Consider the following 22,269-nt stretch of genomic DNA (forward strand, 5'->3'; position numbering starts at 1 on the left):
ATGTCTGGATATCTAACTAATCAGGTTGCAACTTCTTAGGCCACCCACCTCAAGTGTCACTTATGATTCCTCTTCTAAGCCCTGAGGCCTTTGTCTTTATTTTTCTACTCAGAAAGTGAAGCAATTTTTATGTAGCTTTTATTTCACCAAGTAAGATATATAATATTGAACTGTATTCCTAATAGGATAAGTATTTGAAATGAAAGTAAAACAGTGTTTTTTAAACTAATAAAAATTAATATGATATATTTCATTAAGTATGCTTTATATTTATTGTATGTGAAAACTGAACTCAAAATAGTTGTCTTTTTTGAATTCTCAATGATGAAAAGTTTGCATGCATCTTTGATTTGGCATATTTATCTAAAATTTACAGATAAAAGTTATGTTACAAGGGTAGAATAGAGCTATTAACAAAATATATCAATAGTAACCCTTCAGAAATGCTTCTTTATACAATATTAGCAATTAATGTATTATTTAGAGTATATGTTATTTACAACTCCTAAGGCCTCATGATTAAGAGGTGTTTTTATTTGCTGAGAAATAAATAGTTCAACAAGACCCCCCCAAATCATTTTAACAAGAATAATCAAAAAGAGGACCAGTATCTGAATGGATATAACACTAATTAAGATCAACTGTAAAGTAAACCCAATGGTTTCAGATCTCCCTGGATCTTAAGCCATCATTTTTTTTTTTTTTTTTTTTTTGGACATAGCAACACATCCACTAAAAATGATTTTCTTGGAGTATTTATATCCTGAACAGAAAATGCCCCAAGAATATCTTCTAGAAATATAAGGAAGTAGAAAAAGGCCCTTGTAGCTAGTCTCAAGGAATATATTTAAGAAATTTAATAAGTGTTCTGTTTTCTTTCTTGATTTGTAGGATTCTGATTTTTCTTCTTTCTTTCTTTCTTTCTTTCTTTCTTTCTTTCTTTCTTTCTTTCTTTCTTTCTTTTTTTTCTAATCTGTGAACTTCTCTTAGATTAGAATTAGTGCCTGGCTTTAATCCCATTGGAAGATGATAGATGATAGAGTACTCAGGCATCCAGAATATGATAGAACTAAGTCAAGATTGGAGATGTCTGTCTTTAAGTCATAGTTGGAAAACTACTTTACTCGGATTTGTCCTGCTAGGACTTGCTAATGTTTCACATGTTATGATTTATTTGGGTCACTTAAAAGTCCTTCAACAGATAATTTCTGCTTGGCACACATATCAGGTATTTAAATATTTTTACCCTTCATCATTCAACCCATATGCTTCAGAATAATAACTAAAAATAATACTTTATGAACAATGTCTCTTAGCTATGGGAATTTATTTCTTTAGAAATGGAAATTTCAAGAGAGGAAGGATAATTGAACCCAAGAATAGACTACCATGGGAATCTCTCCATTCCTGGGGAACATAAAGAAAAGAAAATACAACCATCTGCTAGATGGGCTAGACATAGCCTTGTCTGGTCTGGGTGGTCTCTTGGGCTCCCTTTTAGCTCTAGACATCTATGATTTTTTTTGTAGAGGCAAAATGAATGCCATGGATTTTTTAAAAAATACTGTGAATCTGTCTTTTCTCTTAAAAATTTTTCATTGATTTTATTAAATTACAAAGTTAACACATGCTTATTTCAAAAAATGTGAAAATTTACCCCTAACCCCAATATAATTCCATTCCGGATAAAGGTTAGCCGTATGGAAGGTATCCTTCCAGGATTTTTTTTCTATGTATATATGAATGAATTTTATGAATACATCTATCTACATATTCTAAAGAAACTACATAAATATCTATTAGTAGACATATCTTTTTTAAAAAAGATTTTATTTATTTATTCATGAGAGACACAGAGAGAAAGAGAGAGAGAGGCATAGACACAGGCAGAGGGAGAAGCAGGCTCCATGCGGGGAGCCTGATGCGGTACTCGATCCTGGGACTCCAGGATCACGCCCTGGGCTGAAGGCAATGCTAAACCTTTGAGCCACCCGGGCTGCCCCTAGTAGACATATCTTTAAATCTACATGAATAAATATGTATAGCTTATTTTTTATGATAAAATGAGAATTCTTCAAAACTCCCCTCTGAAGGACTTTCTCTGTCCTAACTTAAGTGTTTCTTATTCTTCTTTTCACTCCTCTCAACCTTTATATTCTGTACCACTGAAAAGTAAAGAACCCTACAGAAAAGGGGTGACTCCAATGGAGGGTGGGATGGGGAAGATGCAGGTAAGTCAGGACCATAATCTTCTTCAGTAGGAATATACTATATATCTGTGTATTGTGTCTGTGTGTGTCTGTGTGTATCCATGTATCTATATCATCTATATATGTAAAATTTATATATCCTAATTTATACAGGATATATTCCCAGAAGTGGAATCACTGTGTCTAAGGATATGACTCTACTTTTAATGCAACTTTCTCTAAAGGAACCCAAGAAGCTCCTGTAAGATATTTGGTTGTGAACTGCCTTTATAAACATCACACAGCATCTTGCCATTCCCCAGGGACTTTACGGGAGGGGAGTAGGGTATGAGCATTGCTCTGGAGTGAACTCAAAATTGATGTCTTAGTTCAGGGAAGAGTTACTGACAGTAAAGAGGAGAAGAGAATGGGGAAGCTATGAATGGAATCAATTTCAGCAACATGTAGAACCAGGAAGCCAGACAGAGCAAAACAGAGGAACTTCTTAATCTTACTTATTATATCCAAATGTACCACTTTTAGGTTCTTAGAGCATGCTGTGGTTTCCTCTATCACAACAATTATTACTTTATACTATTGTTTGAATTATTTTTTAAATTACTATAATAAACTAAAATTCTTCAAAATAGTCTTTTATTTCTACATCCCCATCACACCAAGCACAGTCTGGTATATACTAGATGCTCACTATATGTCAAAGAGATGAATGAAAGATGGATGATCTATTATATTATGAGATTAGTAATAGATTATTATTGTAAGATTATCAGCATCATCTCAGCATCAGTGAGTATCCTTACCTAAGATTCTCATGTATTACACTTATTTCTATTGTTTTCTAACATCTTAAACCAGAAAACACTTAACAACCCTCTATTAAACTTGGTCAAAATTAATGAAAATAAGAAAAATTAAGAGAGACCATATCTTAGTCTAGCTAGGCTGCTATAACAAAATGTCACAGACTGAGTATCATATAAAGAACTGTTTATTCATATAAAGACCATTTATTTCTCACAGTCTGGAGGCTGGAAATCTGAATTCAGAGTGTCAGCATGGTTGGATGAGTGCCCTGTTTTGATTGTAGACTTCTTGTATTTTCATATGGCAGAAGGGGCTATGGAACTTTGTGAAATCTTTTTGATAAGAGCACTAATCCCATTACATGAGAGCTCCATCATTATTACCTAATGACATCTTCAAAATTCCATCTTCTAAAACCATCATATTGGGCCTTAAGATTCCCTCATGTGAATTTTAAGAGAACATAAACATTCAGCCATAGCAAACCATCAAATGGAAAAACATGGCCATCATAAATCTGCAGACTTATTAAAATGTCTATTAACTTATTTTTTCTCTCTCTTTCATTCACTTTAGATGTTTATATCAAAGCAAATTTGACCTTCTTTTCCTTCTCTATAAGTTGAGTGGGTGGATAATTTTCTTTCCTTACAGATTCAGCATTTGGAAAGGCAGCTATATTTGCACATTAAGATGCAAGTGGTTTTCTCCAGAGCCAGAAATGTATCACTATTGTCAGGACAAGAGACATTACCATTACTGTGCCTGTGTGGTGAGTGGATAGAGGCCAGTATTGACCCTCTGCTAGGTCAGCTTGGACTTTCACCTATGAGTTCCTTAAAAACTATCTGGTCAGCAATAAGTAGTGCATTAACATTTGCATTTTCTGCTTCATATTTTTAATATTCAAGATACATTTTATTTAAATAATATTTCTTAGCATCTCAATGGCATCCATAGCAACACATACTTATTTTTTCTTATTATCAGAATTACTTTTTTCTCTTTCTCTCTTCTCAACTATGAACTAAAAACTCTTTTCTCTTTTTCCAAGCTGGATGCATTCTAAGATTTCTTTGGCAATTGTCAGAACATGAAGACAAAAACACAGGAGAAAGAAACCTTTATCAGTGAAACAAACCAACTAGCGATATATTAAAAAAAAAACAAAAAAAAACAAAAAAAAAAAACTTTCTTCAACTTGGAAAGCCACTTCAGCACAAGAATTACCTGGAGGCACTTCCAGCTATGCCATCAATGAGGCCCTGAAAATATGTCAAATGTCCTTGTAACCTCTTATCTGGGTGTGCAGTTTGCCTTACCTAGCATTTGTACTATACTGCAGCAATGACTAGCTCGATACCTTGGATTTTTCAAGAGTCCAAATTGACACCTTCTCCTATACCAGCTCCTCCCCATAAACACACAGCTTGTTCTCTATATGGAGTAGAATGGAGCCACGTCTTCCTGACCAGTTTTCAGAAATGGAATAGTCATTGCTTCAGTCCTAATGTTCTCTGTGTACATTTCTTTTACTACATGGTACAGAACTGAAAACCTCATGCTTAATATAGTATACAGAGAAAGACTATATGAAGTTAATTTCCCTTTATATCAAACATTCATCTAAGTGCACTGAATATAAAGCAATTGCTCCTGCTCACTGCAGTCTCATTTTTAAATAGTTGGAAAATGGGAATATCAGCTCTAAAAAAGACAGAATTTTTATGTGAGTGGTGATAGCTTGTACTTTTTTTGTACTTTTTTTTTTTCCAGTTTCAACATTTGATCTCAACTGCTGACTGATTTTTAGTGGTGAGCTCGTTAAAATCAAGATTGCAATTGTTATTTCAGGTTGCTGGGAAAGCAGGGGCTGAGGTCAATGATAGCTTGTTCTTTCATACTTCACAGCCCAGAAGGCAGAGGAGCCTGGGACTTCCTCTCTCCCTTCTATGTTTGCCACTCTATCATTCCTGTCCCCAAGTTGCTTGTTCTCTGGGGTGCTTTGCCACTTTTTCCCAACACTAAAATAAGGATGAAAATAGTAGGTTTTAAAAATAAGGAGTTCCACGTATGTATCTATAAGGGTCTAGTCAGGAGACAGAAACAGCACCAGTTATTTCACCTAAGATAATTTAATATAAAAAATTGGTAATTAGATATCAAAATTTCAAAAAGATAAAAATGGAATAATAAGGTGTCATGAGGGTAGCAATTGCAAGAAGCAGCTACCATACCCTAGAGATAGAAGCAAAAAGGAAAGAGGTTGAAATGATTAAAACTCAGAATTCACTTTCTCTCTTACTTTCTTAACTCTTCTTGTTTTTGCAAAACATAAACCACCCTCTTATCATGGGTACTTCACTGCTTTTATTCACTGCCTTTGCATTTTGTCTTTTTTCTGAAACTTTGTAAATTGATTGGTTGTAGCCATAAGGTTTGCTTTATCTTTTTTATTTTTTAAATAAATTTATTTTTTATTGTTCAATTTGTCAACATACAGAATAACACCCAGTGTTCATCCCTCAAGTGCCCACCTCAGTGCGCACCACCCAGTCACCCCCACCCCCCGCCCACCTCCCTTTCACCATCCCTAGTTTGTCTCCCAGTTAGGAGTCTCTCATGTTCTGTCTCCCTTTCTGATATTTCCTACTTATTTTTTCTCCTTTCCCCTTTATTCCCTTTCACTATTTTTTTATTTTATTTTTATTTTTTTAATAATAAATTTATTTTTTATTGGTGTTCAATTTGCCAACATACAGAATAACACCCAGTGCTCATCCCATCAAGTGCCCCCCTAAGTGCCCGCCACCCAGTCACCCCCACCCCCCACCCTCCTCCCTTCCACCACCCCTAGTTCGTTTCCCAGAGCTAGTAGTCTCCCATGTTCTGTCTCCCTTTCTGATATTTCCTACCCATTTCTTCTCCCTCCCCCTCTATTCCCTTTCACTATTATTTATATTCCCCAAAAGAACGAGACCATACAATGTTTGTCCTTCTCCGATTGACTTGTGTCACTCAGCATAATACCCTCCAGTTCCATCCACGTCCAAGCAAATGGCGGGTATTTGTCATTTCTAATGGCTGAGTAATATTCCATTGTATACATAAACCACATCTTCTTTATCCATTCATCTTTCGATGGACACTGAGGCTCCTTCCACAGTTTGGCTATTGTGGACATTGCTGCTATAAACATTGGGGTGCAGTGTCCCGGCGTTTCACTGCATCTGTATCTTTGGGGTAAATCCCCAGCAGTGCAATTGCTGGGTCGTAGGGCAGATCTATTTTTAACCCTTTGAGGAACCTCCACACAGTTTTCCAGAGTGGCTGCAGGAACACGACAGGGATGTCCACTCTCACCACTGCTATTCAACATAGTACTGGAAGTCCTAGCCTCAGCAATCAGACAACAAAAAGACATTAAGAGCATTCTAATTGGCAAAGAAGTCAAACTCTCCCTCTTCGCTGATGACATGATACTCTACATAGAAAACCCAAAAGCCTCCACCCCAAGATTGCTAGAACTCATGCAGCAATTTGGCAGTGTGGCAGGATACAAAATCAATGCCCAGAAGTCAGTGGCATTTCTATACACTAACAATGAGGCTGAAGAAAGAGAAATTAAGGAGTCAATCCCATTTACAATTGCACCCAAAAGCATAAGATACCTAGGAATAAACCTAACCAAAGATGTAAAGGATCTATACCCTCAAAACTATAGAACACTTCTGAAAGAAATTGAGGAAGACACAAAGAGATGGAAAAATCTTCCATGCTCATGGATTGGCAGAATTAATATTGTGAAAATGTCAATGCTACCCAGGGCAATTTACACATTTAATGCAATCCCTATCAAAATACCATGGACTTTCTTCAGAGAGTTGGAACAAAGCATCTTAAGATTTGTGTGGAATCAGAAAAGACCTGGAATAGCCAGGGGAATTTTAAAAAGAAAACCATAGCTGGGGGCATCACAATGCCAGATTTCAGGTTGTACTACAAAGCTGTGGTCATCAAGACAGTGTGGTACTGGCACAAAAACAGACACATAGATCAATGGAACAGAATAGAGAACCCAGAAGTGGACCCTCAACTTTATGGTCAACTAATATTTGATAAAGGAGGAAAGACTCTCCACTGGAAGAAAGACAGTCTCTTCAGTAAATGGTGCTGGGAAAATTGGACATCCACATGCAGAAGAATGAAACTAGACCACTCTCTTTCACCATACACAAAGATAAACTCAAAATGGATGAAAGATCTAAATGTGAGACAAGATTCCATCAAAATCCTAGAGGAGAACACAGGCAACACCCTTTTTGAACTCGGCCACAGTAACTTCTTGCAAGATACATCCACGAAGGCATAAGGTTTGCTTTATTCCTCTGGGTGCGGAAAAGACAAGAAACAAAAGTTAAGGTGACTTTGTTACTTACTGGAATAGCCAAATGACCAGCTGTCTTGTAGAAATCTAGCCTTATCTTGATGGTAAACCCAGGATATAAAAGGACCCATGTTAGTCCTTTTATATCCTGGTTTAAGACAGGAAACATCTCTTCATCTATTGCTGGCCAAAGTCGTAGTCTTTTCTATACCATGTCCCCAGCCTTAACCCTGACTGCAGTGCTGATACTTTCAATTGCCTTTAGGGTAATCTCACTTTTGTTTTTATTTTGTACATGCTTGAAAAGAATACCACTAGTTCTGTTTAGTTTAACTTTTTTTAACTCCAGCAATTCATTAAAAATTTTACTTTTCTAACTTTAGTTGTTTTATAATGAAGGGACCATCAGTGTATTTAATCTACATTACTATCTAGAGGTGATTTCTTTCGACTGATGGGCTTTTTGTGTTTTCTCATGCTATAAATGACATTGTTTTGGAGAAGTAAATAATTGCTCTATTTCTATCATCTGGACTTTCATGGGAAAGCAGAGCCTCAACACTAGGAAGTGAAATATCCATTTTTAAAAAATAAAAAGCAGTGATTTATATTCATTCATATTCATCATAAGGTGAATAGGCTCAGACTTCAAGAACTACTTAACCTTACTCTTTTCTATTTCTATGAAACAGCCTCTGTCTTTATCAGGTAGGTCAGGAAATTATTCATGTAATTGTAGCCTTCCATATACATAAAACAGAAACTGAGTATCTCTAAGATTTGTTGCTCTTCCTTTGTTTTTGGAATAGTCAGATCTTATATTTCTGTGATGAAGGTCTGAAGCAATAATGAAAGAATATCACATTCTAAGTTCATAGTTTACATTCTCTCCCTCTTTCCAACATCACTTAGATATCTTCATCATGGAAACCTTATATTGCTTCCTAGAAACTGTTTACTGTGATTCACCATGAAAATGTATTGTCATGCCTGGAATCTTAACATGTTCTCCTAGAATCTATACCAGGAAATATATCTGCTGGTTAACTGAAATTCTAAACTAACAATGCTCAGTACTGTTGGGTGAGAGATATTATCAACATCTTTTGACAAGCTTGAGCAAAGAGGAAATTTTTCAAATATTTTCCTTTCAGCAAAAATCCAAGGATATTGATTGATTCTAGTCCCCAGATATGAATGTTCCTTTAGAGACTTAATCACAAACATTTCTAATGGCTACTGATTGCATGATTGCCTTTTGAGGTGTCTTCCGAGTCCATGAGCCTTTCCTTCTTTCCTAAGAACTAATTCACCACCAACAATGCCACCTATCCACTTAAAGTATCCTAAAGCCATGTTCACATTGAAGCCATGTTCCTTGACAGCAAAGGACTGGACCAAGGTTGATTAACTGATCAAATCTGAGCCAATTAAATTATCTTTTTGGGAACTGGAATTGGAAGACAAAAGGATTACAGACTGAAATTGAATGGCCAATGAATATTGAAAGATCAATAAGGTTAAAGGCAGAGTTCAGAAACAAAATCCACAAAATGCAATTGCTGTAGTCCAGAGTTTCCCTAGTTCTTCAACCTTCCAGAAGACCTGATTATTCTCCTTTATCTTGGATAACACAAGATAATCTGCTGTGGTGTACATGGAGATGAGTCATCTATAACCCTTTTCAAGAAAGGACTTGGTGCCCTAACTTCTGAGAATGCTGTCAGTTCCTGCAGGATTTGCCTGGGCTGCAAAGAGCTGCTTTATTCCAAAGTTTGCCCATATCTGTTTCTGATCACTGTGCAAGGGATAAGGTCTCAGGCCCTGAGGTCCACTAAAAGAAAATTCAGATAGGCTCTATAGATTCCAAACTCCTCATGAGTTTTTCCAAGGTTTTGCCAGGTCTACTGCACACTTCAGCTTATCACTCTAACCATTCCTACTTCCACAGTTTTGGATCCCTAATAAATTTCCTATATGTCAAATTCAACTCTATCTGCTTCTGGGCAATCCAACCTGCAACACTCAGTGGATGACCTGTAATTCCTTTTTTACTCTTAAACTAAATTGAGTTGATCTGTTGCTTGTAACCAAGAGTGTTAATTAAGACATTCAATATCCATATAGTGAGCAATAGAGATGATCAGCAGGGATGTATGAGAACTTTGAGAACATCTCAGCTACATGGATGCTAGAAGATTTTAAATTTTTCCCTTAGAATAGGAGATGATTTTTCAATTCAATTGAATCTGTATAATCTAATTGGAATTACATTAGCTTTTCTTTACAATCCCTTACTCTTTGGAGAACATTTTCACAAAGAAAAATAACTATTTTATTTTTATAAAGCTTTCATCTGTTACTGGTATGTAGAAAATGCTTAGTAAATGTTTCTTTAATAAATGAATAAAATCTGACCAATATTTCACTTAGCCAGACTGTTTTAACAGGAGAATGTCAATTATACTGATTTTTAGTGGTAACATTTGTATCAGCTATTTCATCATTCACTTCCCTGTTGCCACCTCTTACCCCCATTCTTTCCATTCTGGTCCTTTCCCCTGATTCACACGTTCACTACTCCTCTTCTCTCTTACTGTTTTTCTTTCACTACTAGCATCTTTGTTGCATACCAAACATACCCTTCATATCCTCAGTCTCCTAGTCTTCTTCCTGAATACTCCCTTTCCTTCACCCTTCCTTGGAGATGATGCCATGCCTCTTACAGCTCTCTCTACCCCTTACCTTATCTGTCAAGATAGAGGCATCTCTGATATGCAGCAAAGACATTCATGTTGGTTGACCTCATGTGATCTTTATTAACCATTAAGACATGTCATATCATGCTCAGAGTGACCAAGGCAAGATATTTAGAAAGATTTTAGTATTTGAAATTCTAGCTTTATATGCAAGGGATGTATATTAAAATTGTAAAAAGAAAATTCCTATGATTCAAAGATAATTCTGACAATTAAAAGAATATATAAGCAGTTCCATGTATTCCAAGTGTGAAGGATTTTAACAAAGGAAATTAAGCTTATCAATCAAGGGAACACAGAAGAATAAAGGTCAGGAAGTAACAGAGAATATCTTGTACTGAAGCAGAAGATTCTCAACAGCTTGCCTAGAAACCATTGCAGATCTTCAGAATATCTGAGACATATGGAACCAGAAAAGACCCCAAATAGCCAAGGTAATGTTGAGAAAGAAAACCAAAGCTGGAGGCATTCCAATTCCAGACTTCAAGTTGTATCGCAAATCTGTGATCATCAGGACAGTTTTATTAAAATCATTTTGCAATTTTAGTGGCAGTACAAAGTCTTCCACCATGACCACTGGACATATTAGATAGGAGGAGTTTCTGGTTTTAGTTTGGTATGGGTTTAGGGGTGCAGGTACTGTTTCTAATTATTCCACCCTCCCTTTCATTACCAAGTGGCAAAAGTGCCTTAAGTTTCTCTGCCTACAGTATCCTGCTACTTATAGGACAGGAATTTGTCAAGTAAGACTGAAAAAATAAATTCCATAGATTCACAAAATTCTCTGCAGATATCAAGAACATACAAAGGATACTAGTGACACCCACATTTAGTCCTCCAAGTAACAAGGCAAGCATCTGACATCTGGAGTTTCTTGTTTTGGTTAATTGCTAATTACAATTCAGACACCAAAGGGTTTCCAAAAGCTCTAAAAATCTTCACCGATATTTCCCCATATGATTCCATTGAATTTAGAGGAGAAAACCAGGAGAGTGCTTGAATTGGCCTTGATATCCACATAGATCAATGGAATAGAATAGAGAACCCAGAAATGGACCCTCAACTCCATGGTCAATGAATCTTTGACAAAGCAGGGAAGAATATCCAATGGAAAAAAGTTTCTTCAACAAATGGTGTTGGGAAAACTGGATGGCCACAGGCAAAATAATGAACCTGAACCATTTTCTTAACACCACACACGAAAATAAATCCAAAATGGATGAAAGACCTAAATGTGAGACAGGAATCCATCAAAATCCTAGAGGAGAACACAGGCAGCAACCTCTTTGACCTTGGTCACAGAAACTTTTTGTTAGATACATCTCCAAAGGTAAGGAAACAAAAGCAAAAATTAACTTTTGGGATTTTATCAGGATAAGAAGCTTTTGCACAGCAAAGGAAATAATCCACAAAATTAAAAGACAGCTTATGGAATGGGAGAAGATAGTCACAAATGATGTACGAGATAAAGGGTTAGTACCCAAAACCTATAAGAATTAATCAAACTCAACACCCAAAAACCAAAAAAAACTAGTCAAGAAATAGACAAAAGACATGAACAGACATTTCTCCAAAGAAGACATACAAATGGCTAATGGACACATCAACATCACTCATTATCAGGGAAATATAAATCAAAACCACAATGAGATACTGCCAGTCAGAATGACTAAAATTAATGATTCAGAAAACCACAGATGTTGGCAAGGATGTGGAGAAAGGAGAACCCTCTTACGCTGTTGGGAGTGCAAACTGGTAGAGCCACTCTGGAAAACTATGGAAGTTACTCAAAAAGTAAAAAATAGAACTATGCTATGATCCAGCAATTTTACTATGAAGTATTTATCCAAAGCATACAAAAATAGTGATGTGATGGGGAGCATGCACCCCAACGTTTATAGCAGCAGTGTCTATAATTAATAGCTAAAATATGGGAAGATCCCAGATGTCCATCAACAGATGAATGGATAAAGTAGTATGTGTGTGTGTGTGTGTGTATATATATTCACTCAAAAAGAATGAAATCTTGCCATTTGCAACAACATCGATGGAACTAGAGGGTATTGTGCTAAGTGAAAGAAGTCAGAGAAAGACAAATACCATATGATTTCACTCATCTGTGGAATTTGAGAAACAAAACAGATGAATATAGAGGAATAGAAAGAGAAGTAAAATAAGATAAAATAAGATAAAAGAGAGGGAGGAAAACCATAAGAGACTCTTAACTATAGAGAACAAACTGAGGGTTGCTGAAGGCAGGTGGGTGAGGGGATAGGGTAATTGGGTGATGGGCATTAAGGAGGGCACTTGATGTAATGAGCACTGAGTGTTATATTCAACTCATGAATTACTAAACTCTACCCCTGAAACTAATATTACACTATATGTTAACTAAATTGAATTTAAATTAAAAAAATTTTAAAAGAAAGAGTATCTGAGAACATTGCTATGTACTTTTCAAGAGTATTGGGTGGCTTTCAAGGATTAGCTGGAAATTTGCTTTAATCCCAGAAATCTGCCTAACGAATAGGCAGATTTGACTTCTTCTTTCTAACACCTTCCAACTCTTATATAAGTACGTCATATTGGCTGAATGGAACCTGTAACAATTAGGGGAAAGGAATTCCAGGAAATGTAGTTTATGGCTTCTCCACTGCAATGCAGTGGTGAATTAGAAGTAGTCAGTAATGGTGCCAAGTTGCCCGTTGAGAATGTTTCCCATTGGGCCTCTGGAAAACTGAATACTTTCACAAATAAAAGAGGCATCAATTTAGCCATAAATCACCGAGGCCAAAAGTTAAAGTTTTATTCCTTTCTTTAGTCAAATTACATAGCAAAAATGGATTTGGGACCCCAGAGAATAAAATCCACTCAAACAAACATCATACTGCCAGAATTAAACAATGTAGGCAATGCCAAGCATGAGAAAGAAAAAAAAAATTATCCTAAAATATCCCTGTTCCCTTTTTAGAATTTTATATAGCATGTCCCACTCCTCAATCTTTCCACTATTTCTGAATTGCACTAAAACATTAATTAAATGAATGCAGCAATCAATCCTGGCAGGTTTTTCCCTAGGAGTAGAGTAGAACTTAATTTATTTCTACTTAATTACCTCATTTCAGCCTTGCCATGTTTATTAATAATGAATATCTGTTCCTTTTAAAATGCCATTGATCACCAATTTCCACTGCTGCTGAGGAGATTTGACATGACAAATGTCCAGGACTAGGTTCAGAGTTATTGTTTAACTTGATATACTTACAGCATAATCAATATGTTAGGCAATCCATAGTGCATATGTATCAAACAGGTTAGCAGTACAATACAACAGCATATTGTTTTCCCTTCTCCGGCACATTTTTTTGAACCTTGAGGTTGAACTTAACTTTCATGAACTTGCAAAACTAATGCATTTACATTCATTGTGTGATTTCCTCTTTCTGTTTCTTTCTGTAGATCCTTTTTCCATGCAGTGAATGCCAAGACTAATTGGCCCATTTTCAGTTTAGGAGAAATCACTCCAATTGATGTTTCTAGCCATTTTTTTTTAACCATGTTAAATGGTTAGAAACAGGTGAAGTGAAAGGCATTTACTGCTTGCTGTGAGTGAGTGGTATAAACGGTATTGATCTGCTATGAAGGGCTTACAGTAGCGAAACACTCAGCACGTTATTTAAAGTGTGAATACCTATTGATGTATTTTTTAAGCTTATATCCAAACATTTGTAATACAATTTTACTCTTTTGTTTGGCTCCCCCAACTCCTTCTTTATGTTTTACCACAAGCTTTACCCAGATCTGGTCTATGATGTTGTCTGGGTTCCATATTTAAAAGCTAAAGTGATAAGGAGAAAAAAAAATAAAAGGAAAAGGAAAGGCTAATGAACATGCACCTAAATTTATAATTAAGTCACAAGAAGTAAAGGAGACTCATTTCTTCAAAGCTGATACCAAAGAGCAAGGCCTAGGAAGACCTCCTTTTCAGGGAGGACTGTTGCCCTCTGCTTCTTCCCCATTATAAAGTAGAAGTTTCCTTCTTTACAACAGTTTGTCTAGAAACCTTCAGAGACACAGCACATAGGTCACGTGGATGTAAATGATAATTATCTCTGCTTGATAAAAGCTTTAATTGGTCAAGAGAGAAAACTGAGGTAGGAATCTCTCAGGATATAAGAATATTAATAAGGACAGATAGTAGAGAAAAGAGGGTGAGGTTGGTTGACTTGAGAAGACAACACATGAAAGGTGATTTTCCTGCTATTCTGTTAAGTCAGTCGGAAGTGAGGTAGAATTCAAATGCCGTATTCCTATTTAGATAAAAATCGACAACTACAGACACTAATATTTTAAGAGAAAACTCTCATAATAGCATCTAATGAATTTGGGAAACTAAGGCTGCTTTTCTAGGCAAACTATTTCTGAAATAATATAAAGGGTAGTTTATCTTGTTGTAAAACATAAAGAATGCAGAGTAAGTACCTTTTTCCAACTTCTACTCCTCATTTATGTGACGTAACCTCTGCCACTCATTTCATATATAACCTTTTAGTTATGTTCTAAATTTCACATAAATGGATACTTTTTCATATTTCCTTGTGATTTGCTTTTCTTTCTTTGGATGTCTTGGAGATTTTTCTATGCTACACATATCATTTTTTTAAGGCATTACCTAGTATTTCATAGGGTGAACATGACAATTTTATTTCCTTTCTGATTAATGTCTAGGCTATTTGCAACATATTTTTGCCATTAAAAATGACTGTTCAATTGATGTTTTGGATATGGATATCTGTTCTATATGAGAATGTTTCTATGTGAGATACTCTTAGAGAACATCTGGATAAATGTTTTCGTGTATTTTAAATTGTGAAAGATGGTGCCAAATTTCTCCAAGTGGATATTAAATTCCTGCAGTACTATGAAAATATTGTGAGAGTGTTGTTCACACCAATCTCACTAACACAGGATAGTATCAATTTAAAAAACTTTTCCTCACCTAAATGATATAAAATTTGATTGCTCTTTTCATTTGTTTTTCCCAATGAAGGAAATTTAATTTTTAAATGTGGTTTTTAAATGGGCTTACTGATATTTAATTTTTAAATACATTTATTAGTCACTTATGAATCTTTTATCAAGAAATTCCTGGTCACATGTTTAACACATTTTTCTGTTTTGTTGTATCTGATTTTCCTAAATGAAAGGACTGTATTTTCCAGATCACTTTATGAATATTCCACATCTCTCTACTGATCTGAAATGTTACTTTTATTGTATTCTATTTCTTTTTTTTAAGATTTATTTATTTCTTCATGAAACATAGAGAGAGAGGCAGAGACACAGGCAGAGGGAGAAACAGGCTCCCTGCAGGGAGCACAATGTGGGACTTAATCCCAGGACCCCGGGATCACACCCTGAGCTGAAGGCAGGCACCCAACCACTAAGCCACTCAGGTGCCCCAATTCTATTGAATTTTTAAATGTTAGTTTTATATGCAGACACTTAAATAAATTCTTATTATTTTTCAGATAATTCTCTTAGATTTGCTAAGTAGAAAATTAGAGACTGGTTGGTTTCTTTGCAATATTTTTAACCCTATTATTTTTTTCTTACTGCATTGAGGAAGGCTTACAGGACTATATTTAATAGGAGAGATGATAGCAACATCCTTACCTCTTTCTTGCCTTTTATTGAAATGGTCCTAATATTAACCATTAAGTAAGACATCTATTAGTTTCTGGTAGGTAGCACTTAATCTAGCCAGGGAACTTTCTTTTTATTCCTAGAAAGATGTTGTTTGCTTATTATCTGAAGTGCATATTAATTATTATTTGATCCTTATCAACATATACTGAGATAATCACATAGATTTTCTTCTTTAAAAGATTAATGTGGTTTGTGGTGAAAAACAAATGCTTTTCTAATCCTGAGACATCTTTGAAAGATTCATGACTTGGTAATAAATGATTATTCTTTTAATATGTTACATTCGATTTGCTAATATTTATAGTTTTTGAATCTATGTTTATAATTGAGAATGATTTTTAGTTTGTGGATGTGTCTGTGTGTGTGCAAATGTTTATTTATTCTTGGTATGAAGGCAATGCTAACATTATTTGTGAAAATGTTCTTTTCACATATCTTGAAACAGTACTTGACAAAGTAACATATCAGTTATCCTTTTGTACATTTGTTAACAGTACAAAATCCCTTGCGTTTCCCCTGAGGATTGTAATTCAGTAAATCAGAAGTGAAATCCAGAAATATACATTTTACCAAAATTTTTAAAGAGTTTTCTTAGGTAATTTGGGAAATACAACTTTTGGAAATATTTAAAAAGCACAGATTATATATTTCTTAAAGTTTTGAGAATTTACATCTATAGTTTCAGCCAGAGACATTGAAAATTGATATTTAGATCTTTTTCTCTCCCCAAACTCCAGCAATTTGGAACTAGTGGGAAAAATTTAAGGCATCAACCCATAAAGACAAATAGAAAGAAAAAGAAGATATAACAACACAATTATGTAGCTATAAAGCAAGATGATGTGTGAGTGATAATTAACTTATCAGTCCTAAGAAAACTAAGTCCCAAGGTAACAATAGGGAAACCAGAGAAGCAAATTATATCACAGAAATTCTCCAAAGTTCAGAAATAAGCAGTACGTTAGTTAAATTAGTGAAAGTGCAAGACAGAGATGGCTTAACAAAAAAGTACTGATCAATGTCTATTCAAGAGGTAATTAAAACCTCAGATATTTTCCCCAATTTTAAGTAAAAAACTGACTATTCTTCCTTTATCCACACATAAGATGGGAAATCTATTCCCTGGAGAGAGGAAAGCAGAGATCATTGGACAAAAAGACTCACCAAAGTTGAGGATAAGAGCTATGTACTAAAAACAGGAGACTATATATGTTTGTATAATAAATATTAAGAACAACCAACCATTTTGCCCACTTGATATTCAGTGACTCCCAGGATATGTATTGAAAGTTTCAGTTGCTGGGGAATCTGACTAAAGCAAGAGAAAACACTTGAAGTATAAACCTCAGAAGTTCTCTTATAAAGCAATATAGCCTAATAGGCTTCCCACTCCTGCCCTCCTCCAATCTACTTAACACAGTGCTTTCTGATCAATATTTCCATACATCAATGCTCACATGATGCTCTTGCTCAAAACACTCAGTGGCTGACCACTGCCCACAGACTAGGGTACAACATTTTTTAGGTATTTAAGGCATTCTGCACATGACCTTAACTTGTTTATCCAAACTTATCTCTCACTCCTCCTCAATGTAAGCCCATCATTCAAGCCAAATTATCTTAATGCTTCCAAGTTAGTTAATGGCTCCATGGTTCCATTTCCTCAATGTGGACCACAATAATAACTTATCTTATTGGGTTATTGTGAATTAGGTGAGTTAATAAATTACAAGATGCTTAGGACAATGCCCGGCACATGGAAAGGACCTGAAATGGGAGGGATGGTGGCCCCCGAGAAGATGTGCCCATGTCCTAATTCCTAGCAGCTGTGAATGTTACCTTATTTGGAAAAGGGATCCCTTGAAGATGTAATCAAGGATCTTGAGATGAAAAGATCATCCTGGATTATCTTGGTAGGCCTGAATCCAATGACAAGTATACTAATAAGAGACACATGGGGTGACTAGACAAAACAAAAGGTCATGTGAGGGTGGAGACAGATTGCTTTGAGAGATAAGTAGGCCTAGACTGCAGAGCTGGCCACAGAAACAGAGAGGATTACTTAATAGTTCATCCTTCTTTTCATCCCAACATGTGGAGCCAGACTCCCTTTTCCATTAGACATAGCTCTGCCATCTTCCTAGGTGCCATTCCAAGAGGTAATTGAGGGAAAAGACAATCTCCATTCACCCCAGTTTAGCAGACACTGGTTCTTCCATCAAAGGATCGCTATTAAACTGGAAGGCACCAGAGCTTCACCTAGAAATGCAATCCCCATAATTTTGATTGTGCTCACTTTTAAGACAATGGCACTTTGAGGACTAAAAGATATCTCTCTTGAGGTTAAGAGATGGTCAACTCTGACCTTTTGATGGAAGAAGTCTTAAAGCCAACTTAAAACATAAATAAAGTCGGGATCCCTGGGTGGCGCAGCGGTTTGGCGCCTGCCTTTGGCCCAGGGCGCGATCCTGGAGACCCGGGATCCAATCCCACGTCGGGCTCCCGGTGCATGGAGCCTGCTTCTCCCTCTGCCTGTGTCTCTGCCTCTCTCTCTCTCTCTCTGTGACTATCATAAATAAATAAAAATTAAAAAAAAAAAAACCATAAATAAAGTCATTAACAAGGACTCATGGGAATGGTCATTGATGCAGCTACCATGAAGCTAGATCTTTGCTCTCTTCCTCCAGATTCAGCAGACTGGGTAGTCTTACATCTTCTCTACTTTTGTTGGTGACTATTGCTGCTCCTGTACAATCTGAATATTAAAGACTCCCTTACTCAAAAATAAGTAAATAAGTAAGTAAATAAATAAATAAACAAATCAAGATAGTCAGAGGCTGCTGGGTGGTGCTGTCAGTTAAGTGGTGAGCTCTTGGTTTTGGCTCAGGTCCAATCGCAGGGTCCTAGGATTGAACTTCACATGGGGCTCCATGCTCAGTGCAGAGTCTACTTCAGGATTCTCTCTCTCCCTCTACCACCACTTGTGTGTTCTCTCTCTAAATTAAATAAATCTTATAAATAAATAAATAAATAAATAAATAAATAAATAAATAAGATCACCCCACGGTGAAGACCATAGTCACTCAAAGCTTCTTACATGTAGAAATATATATATATTTATTTATCTATCTATTTATTTATTTATTTATTTATTTATTTATTTGGGAGGGGTGGGGAAGAAGGAGAGAAGCTCAAGCAAACTCTTAACCAACTCCCACTCAGGGCTTAATCTCATGACCCTTAGATCATGACCTGAGCCAAAATCAAGAGTCGGCTGCTTAATCAACTGAACCACCCAGGCGCTCTCAGAAATCTTTTTAATGTCAACTCTTAAATATGAGCAGTAAGTTAGTGATCACCAGATATCTCAGGAAAACTTTTAGTATGAACAAAAGGAGCCCTAATAATCAAAGAGAAAAAAAATACCAAACAAACACAGATTGTGCAAGGAGAACAAATATAAAAATAAAATAAAGCAAATAAACAATTGCTAATAATAGTTTTTAAAAGATAAGGAAAGTAAATGTAAACATGAGAAAAACCAAAAGGATGCAATGAAAGTGTCATCCTCAAAAATATGAAAAGAAGTACTTGGAAATTAAAAATAAAGAAATGGGAAAATCAATAGAGGAGTTAGAAGTTAAAGTGAAGAAAACTATCTCCCAGAAACTAGAAAGGAAAGACAAGAGATGGGCAGTTAGAGAAACTGTCTAGGAGATCCAATTTGAATATTAAGAAATGCAAGAAAGAAAGAACAGAGAACAAGAAGGGAAGAAATCAAAGAAAAGATTCAATAAAACTGAATCAAAGACATGAATAAATTTCCAGATTGAAAGACACCATATCATGACCTTTGACAACACTGGAGATAAAACATTGTACAAGTCTAGAGAGAGAGAGAAGAAAAAGGAGGAGAAGAGTCAGGGATGGGAGAGGCAGAAAAGGGGAGGAAAGGAGAAGCAATGAGATTTCATCTAAAAGGAATGAAAATGAGAATTAGTTTTGGACTTCTCAAAATCCACTCTAAGAGAAGCCAGAAGACAATGGAGAAATCCATTTATAGTTCTGAAGGGCAATGATTTTTAAACTCAACATGGTAGCTTGAGGGCTTGAATATGTTTGAGAAGTTTGGTGTTTCATTTTTTTTTCATTGGTTTGTTTTTATACTTTCCTTGGTTTTTGTACATTCAATAGTTTCATTAAAACCATTATCATTGTTTTAATGTGTTGTTTCCCTTCTTTGTTTTTAGTGCTTCCTATGGACTTTGGAGTGAGATATGCCTGGTTTGCATACTGATCCTATTAGCTGTGGATCTTGGATGAGTTGTTGAACTTCCCCAAGCTTCTCTTTTCTGCTCTGTTAAATGGAAATACTACTCAGTAATCTAAATTTTATTACACACATTTATAACAAGTCAATCACCAGTTTAGTGAGCCCAACATCTATTTGTAGTATTTATTTATTTATTTATTTATTTATTTATTTATTTATTTATTTATTATTTATTTTATTATTATTTTTTACATATTTTTTTTAATTGGACTTCAGTTTGCCAATATATAGCATAACACCCAATGCTCATCCCATCAAGCGCCTCCCTCAGTGCCCGTCACCCAGTCACCCCCACTCCCCGCCCACCTCCCTATCTACCACCCCTTGTTCGTTTCCCAGAGTTAGGAGTCTCTCATGTTCTGTCTCCCTCTCTGATATTTCCCACTCATTTTTTCTCCTTTCCCCTTTATTCTCTTTCACTATTTTTTATATTCCCCAAATGAATGAGGCCATGTAATGTTTGTTCTTCTCCGATTGACTTATTTCACTCAGCATAATACCCTCCAGTTCCATCCATGTCAAGTAAATGGTGGGTATTTGTCGTTTCTAATGGCTGAGTAATATTCCACTGTATACATAGACCACATCTTCTTTATCCATTCATCTTTCGATGGACACTGAGGCTCCTTCCACAGTTTGGCTATTGTGGACATTGCTGCTATGAACATCGGGGTGCAGGTGTCCCGGCATTTCACTGCATCTGTATCATTGGGGTAAATCCCCAGCAGTGCAATTGTTGGGTCGGAGGGCAGATATTCAACATAGTACTAGAAGTCCTAGCCTTAGCAATCAGGCAACAAAAAAATAAAAGTCATTCAAATTGGCTAAGAAGAAGTCAAACTCTCCCTCTTTGCAGATGACATAATACTGTACATAAAAAACCCAAAAGACTCCACCCCAAGATTGCTAGAACTTATACAGCAATTTGGCAGTGTGGCAGGATACAAAATCAATGCCCAGAAGTCAGTGGTATTTCTATACACTAACAATGAGACTGAAGAAAGAGAAATTAAGGAGTCAATCCCATTAACAATTGCACCCAAAAGCATAAGATACCTAGGAATAAACCTAACCAAAGAGGTAAAGGATCTATACCCTAAAAACTACAGAACACTTCTGAAGGAAATTGAGGAAGACACAAAGAGATGGAAAAATATTCCATGATAATGGATTGGAAGAATTAATATTGTGAAAATGTCAGTGCTTCCCAGGGCAATTTACGCATTTAATGCAATCCCTATCAAAATACCATGGACTTTCTTCAGAGAGTTGAAATTATACTTTTATTTTTTAAAGATTTTATTTGTTGATGAGAGACACACACACACAGAGGCAGAGACATAGGCAGAGGGTGAAGCAGGCTCCGTGCTGGGAACCCAATGAGGAACTCGATCTCAGGACTTGATCATGACCTGAGCTGAAGGCTGGTGCTCAATCACTGAGGCACCCAGGCATCCCTATTTTATTATTTTTTAAAAGATTTTACTTATTTATTTGACAGAAAGAGAGAGAGCAAGTACACAAGCAGGGGAAGGAACAGAAGGAGAGGGAAAAGCAGGCTCCCCACTGAGCAAGAAGCCTGATGTGGGGCTGGATCCCAAGATCCTAGGATCATGACCTGAGAAGAAAGCAGACGCTTAACCAGCTGAGCCACCCAGCCACCCCCCTCCCTATTTATATTTTAAAACTCCACTCAAGTGTAACTTATTCCAGGAAGCAATGCTAGTGAAAACTCAGTGACACACATGTGATTAATGTGTGAACAGGCAGCATGTCAACCAGAGCCCCGACATCATGCCTGGCTCATGTGTGTGTTCCATACATATAAACTACTAGCATTATTGGTATTTTAAAGATTATATTGCATATACAGTTTTATATCTTGCCTTATTTTTACCTAAAGGCTCAAAAATGAGTACTTCCCCATTCTGTTGTGAAGTGGGACAAATGTAAAGAATTTGAAACAGGCAATGGAGGTATCAGGGAAGACTTTTACCCATCTCTGAAATCTGGTTCCAGAATTTTAATATGGAATGGCTTTCTCAGTGTTTGAGAGTGTAAGCTAAG

The sequence above is a fragment of the Canis lupus genome, chromosome 10 (assembly GCF_048164855.1).
Source record: "Canis lupus baileyi chromosome 10, mCanLup2.hap1, whole genome shotgun sequence".
NCBI classification, from domain to species: Eukaryota; Metazoa; Chordata; class Mammalia; order Carnivora; family Canidae; genus Canis; species Canis lupus.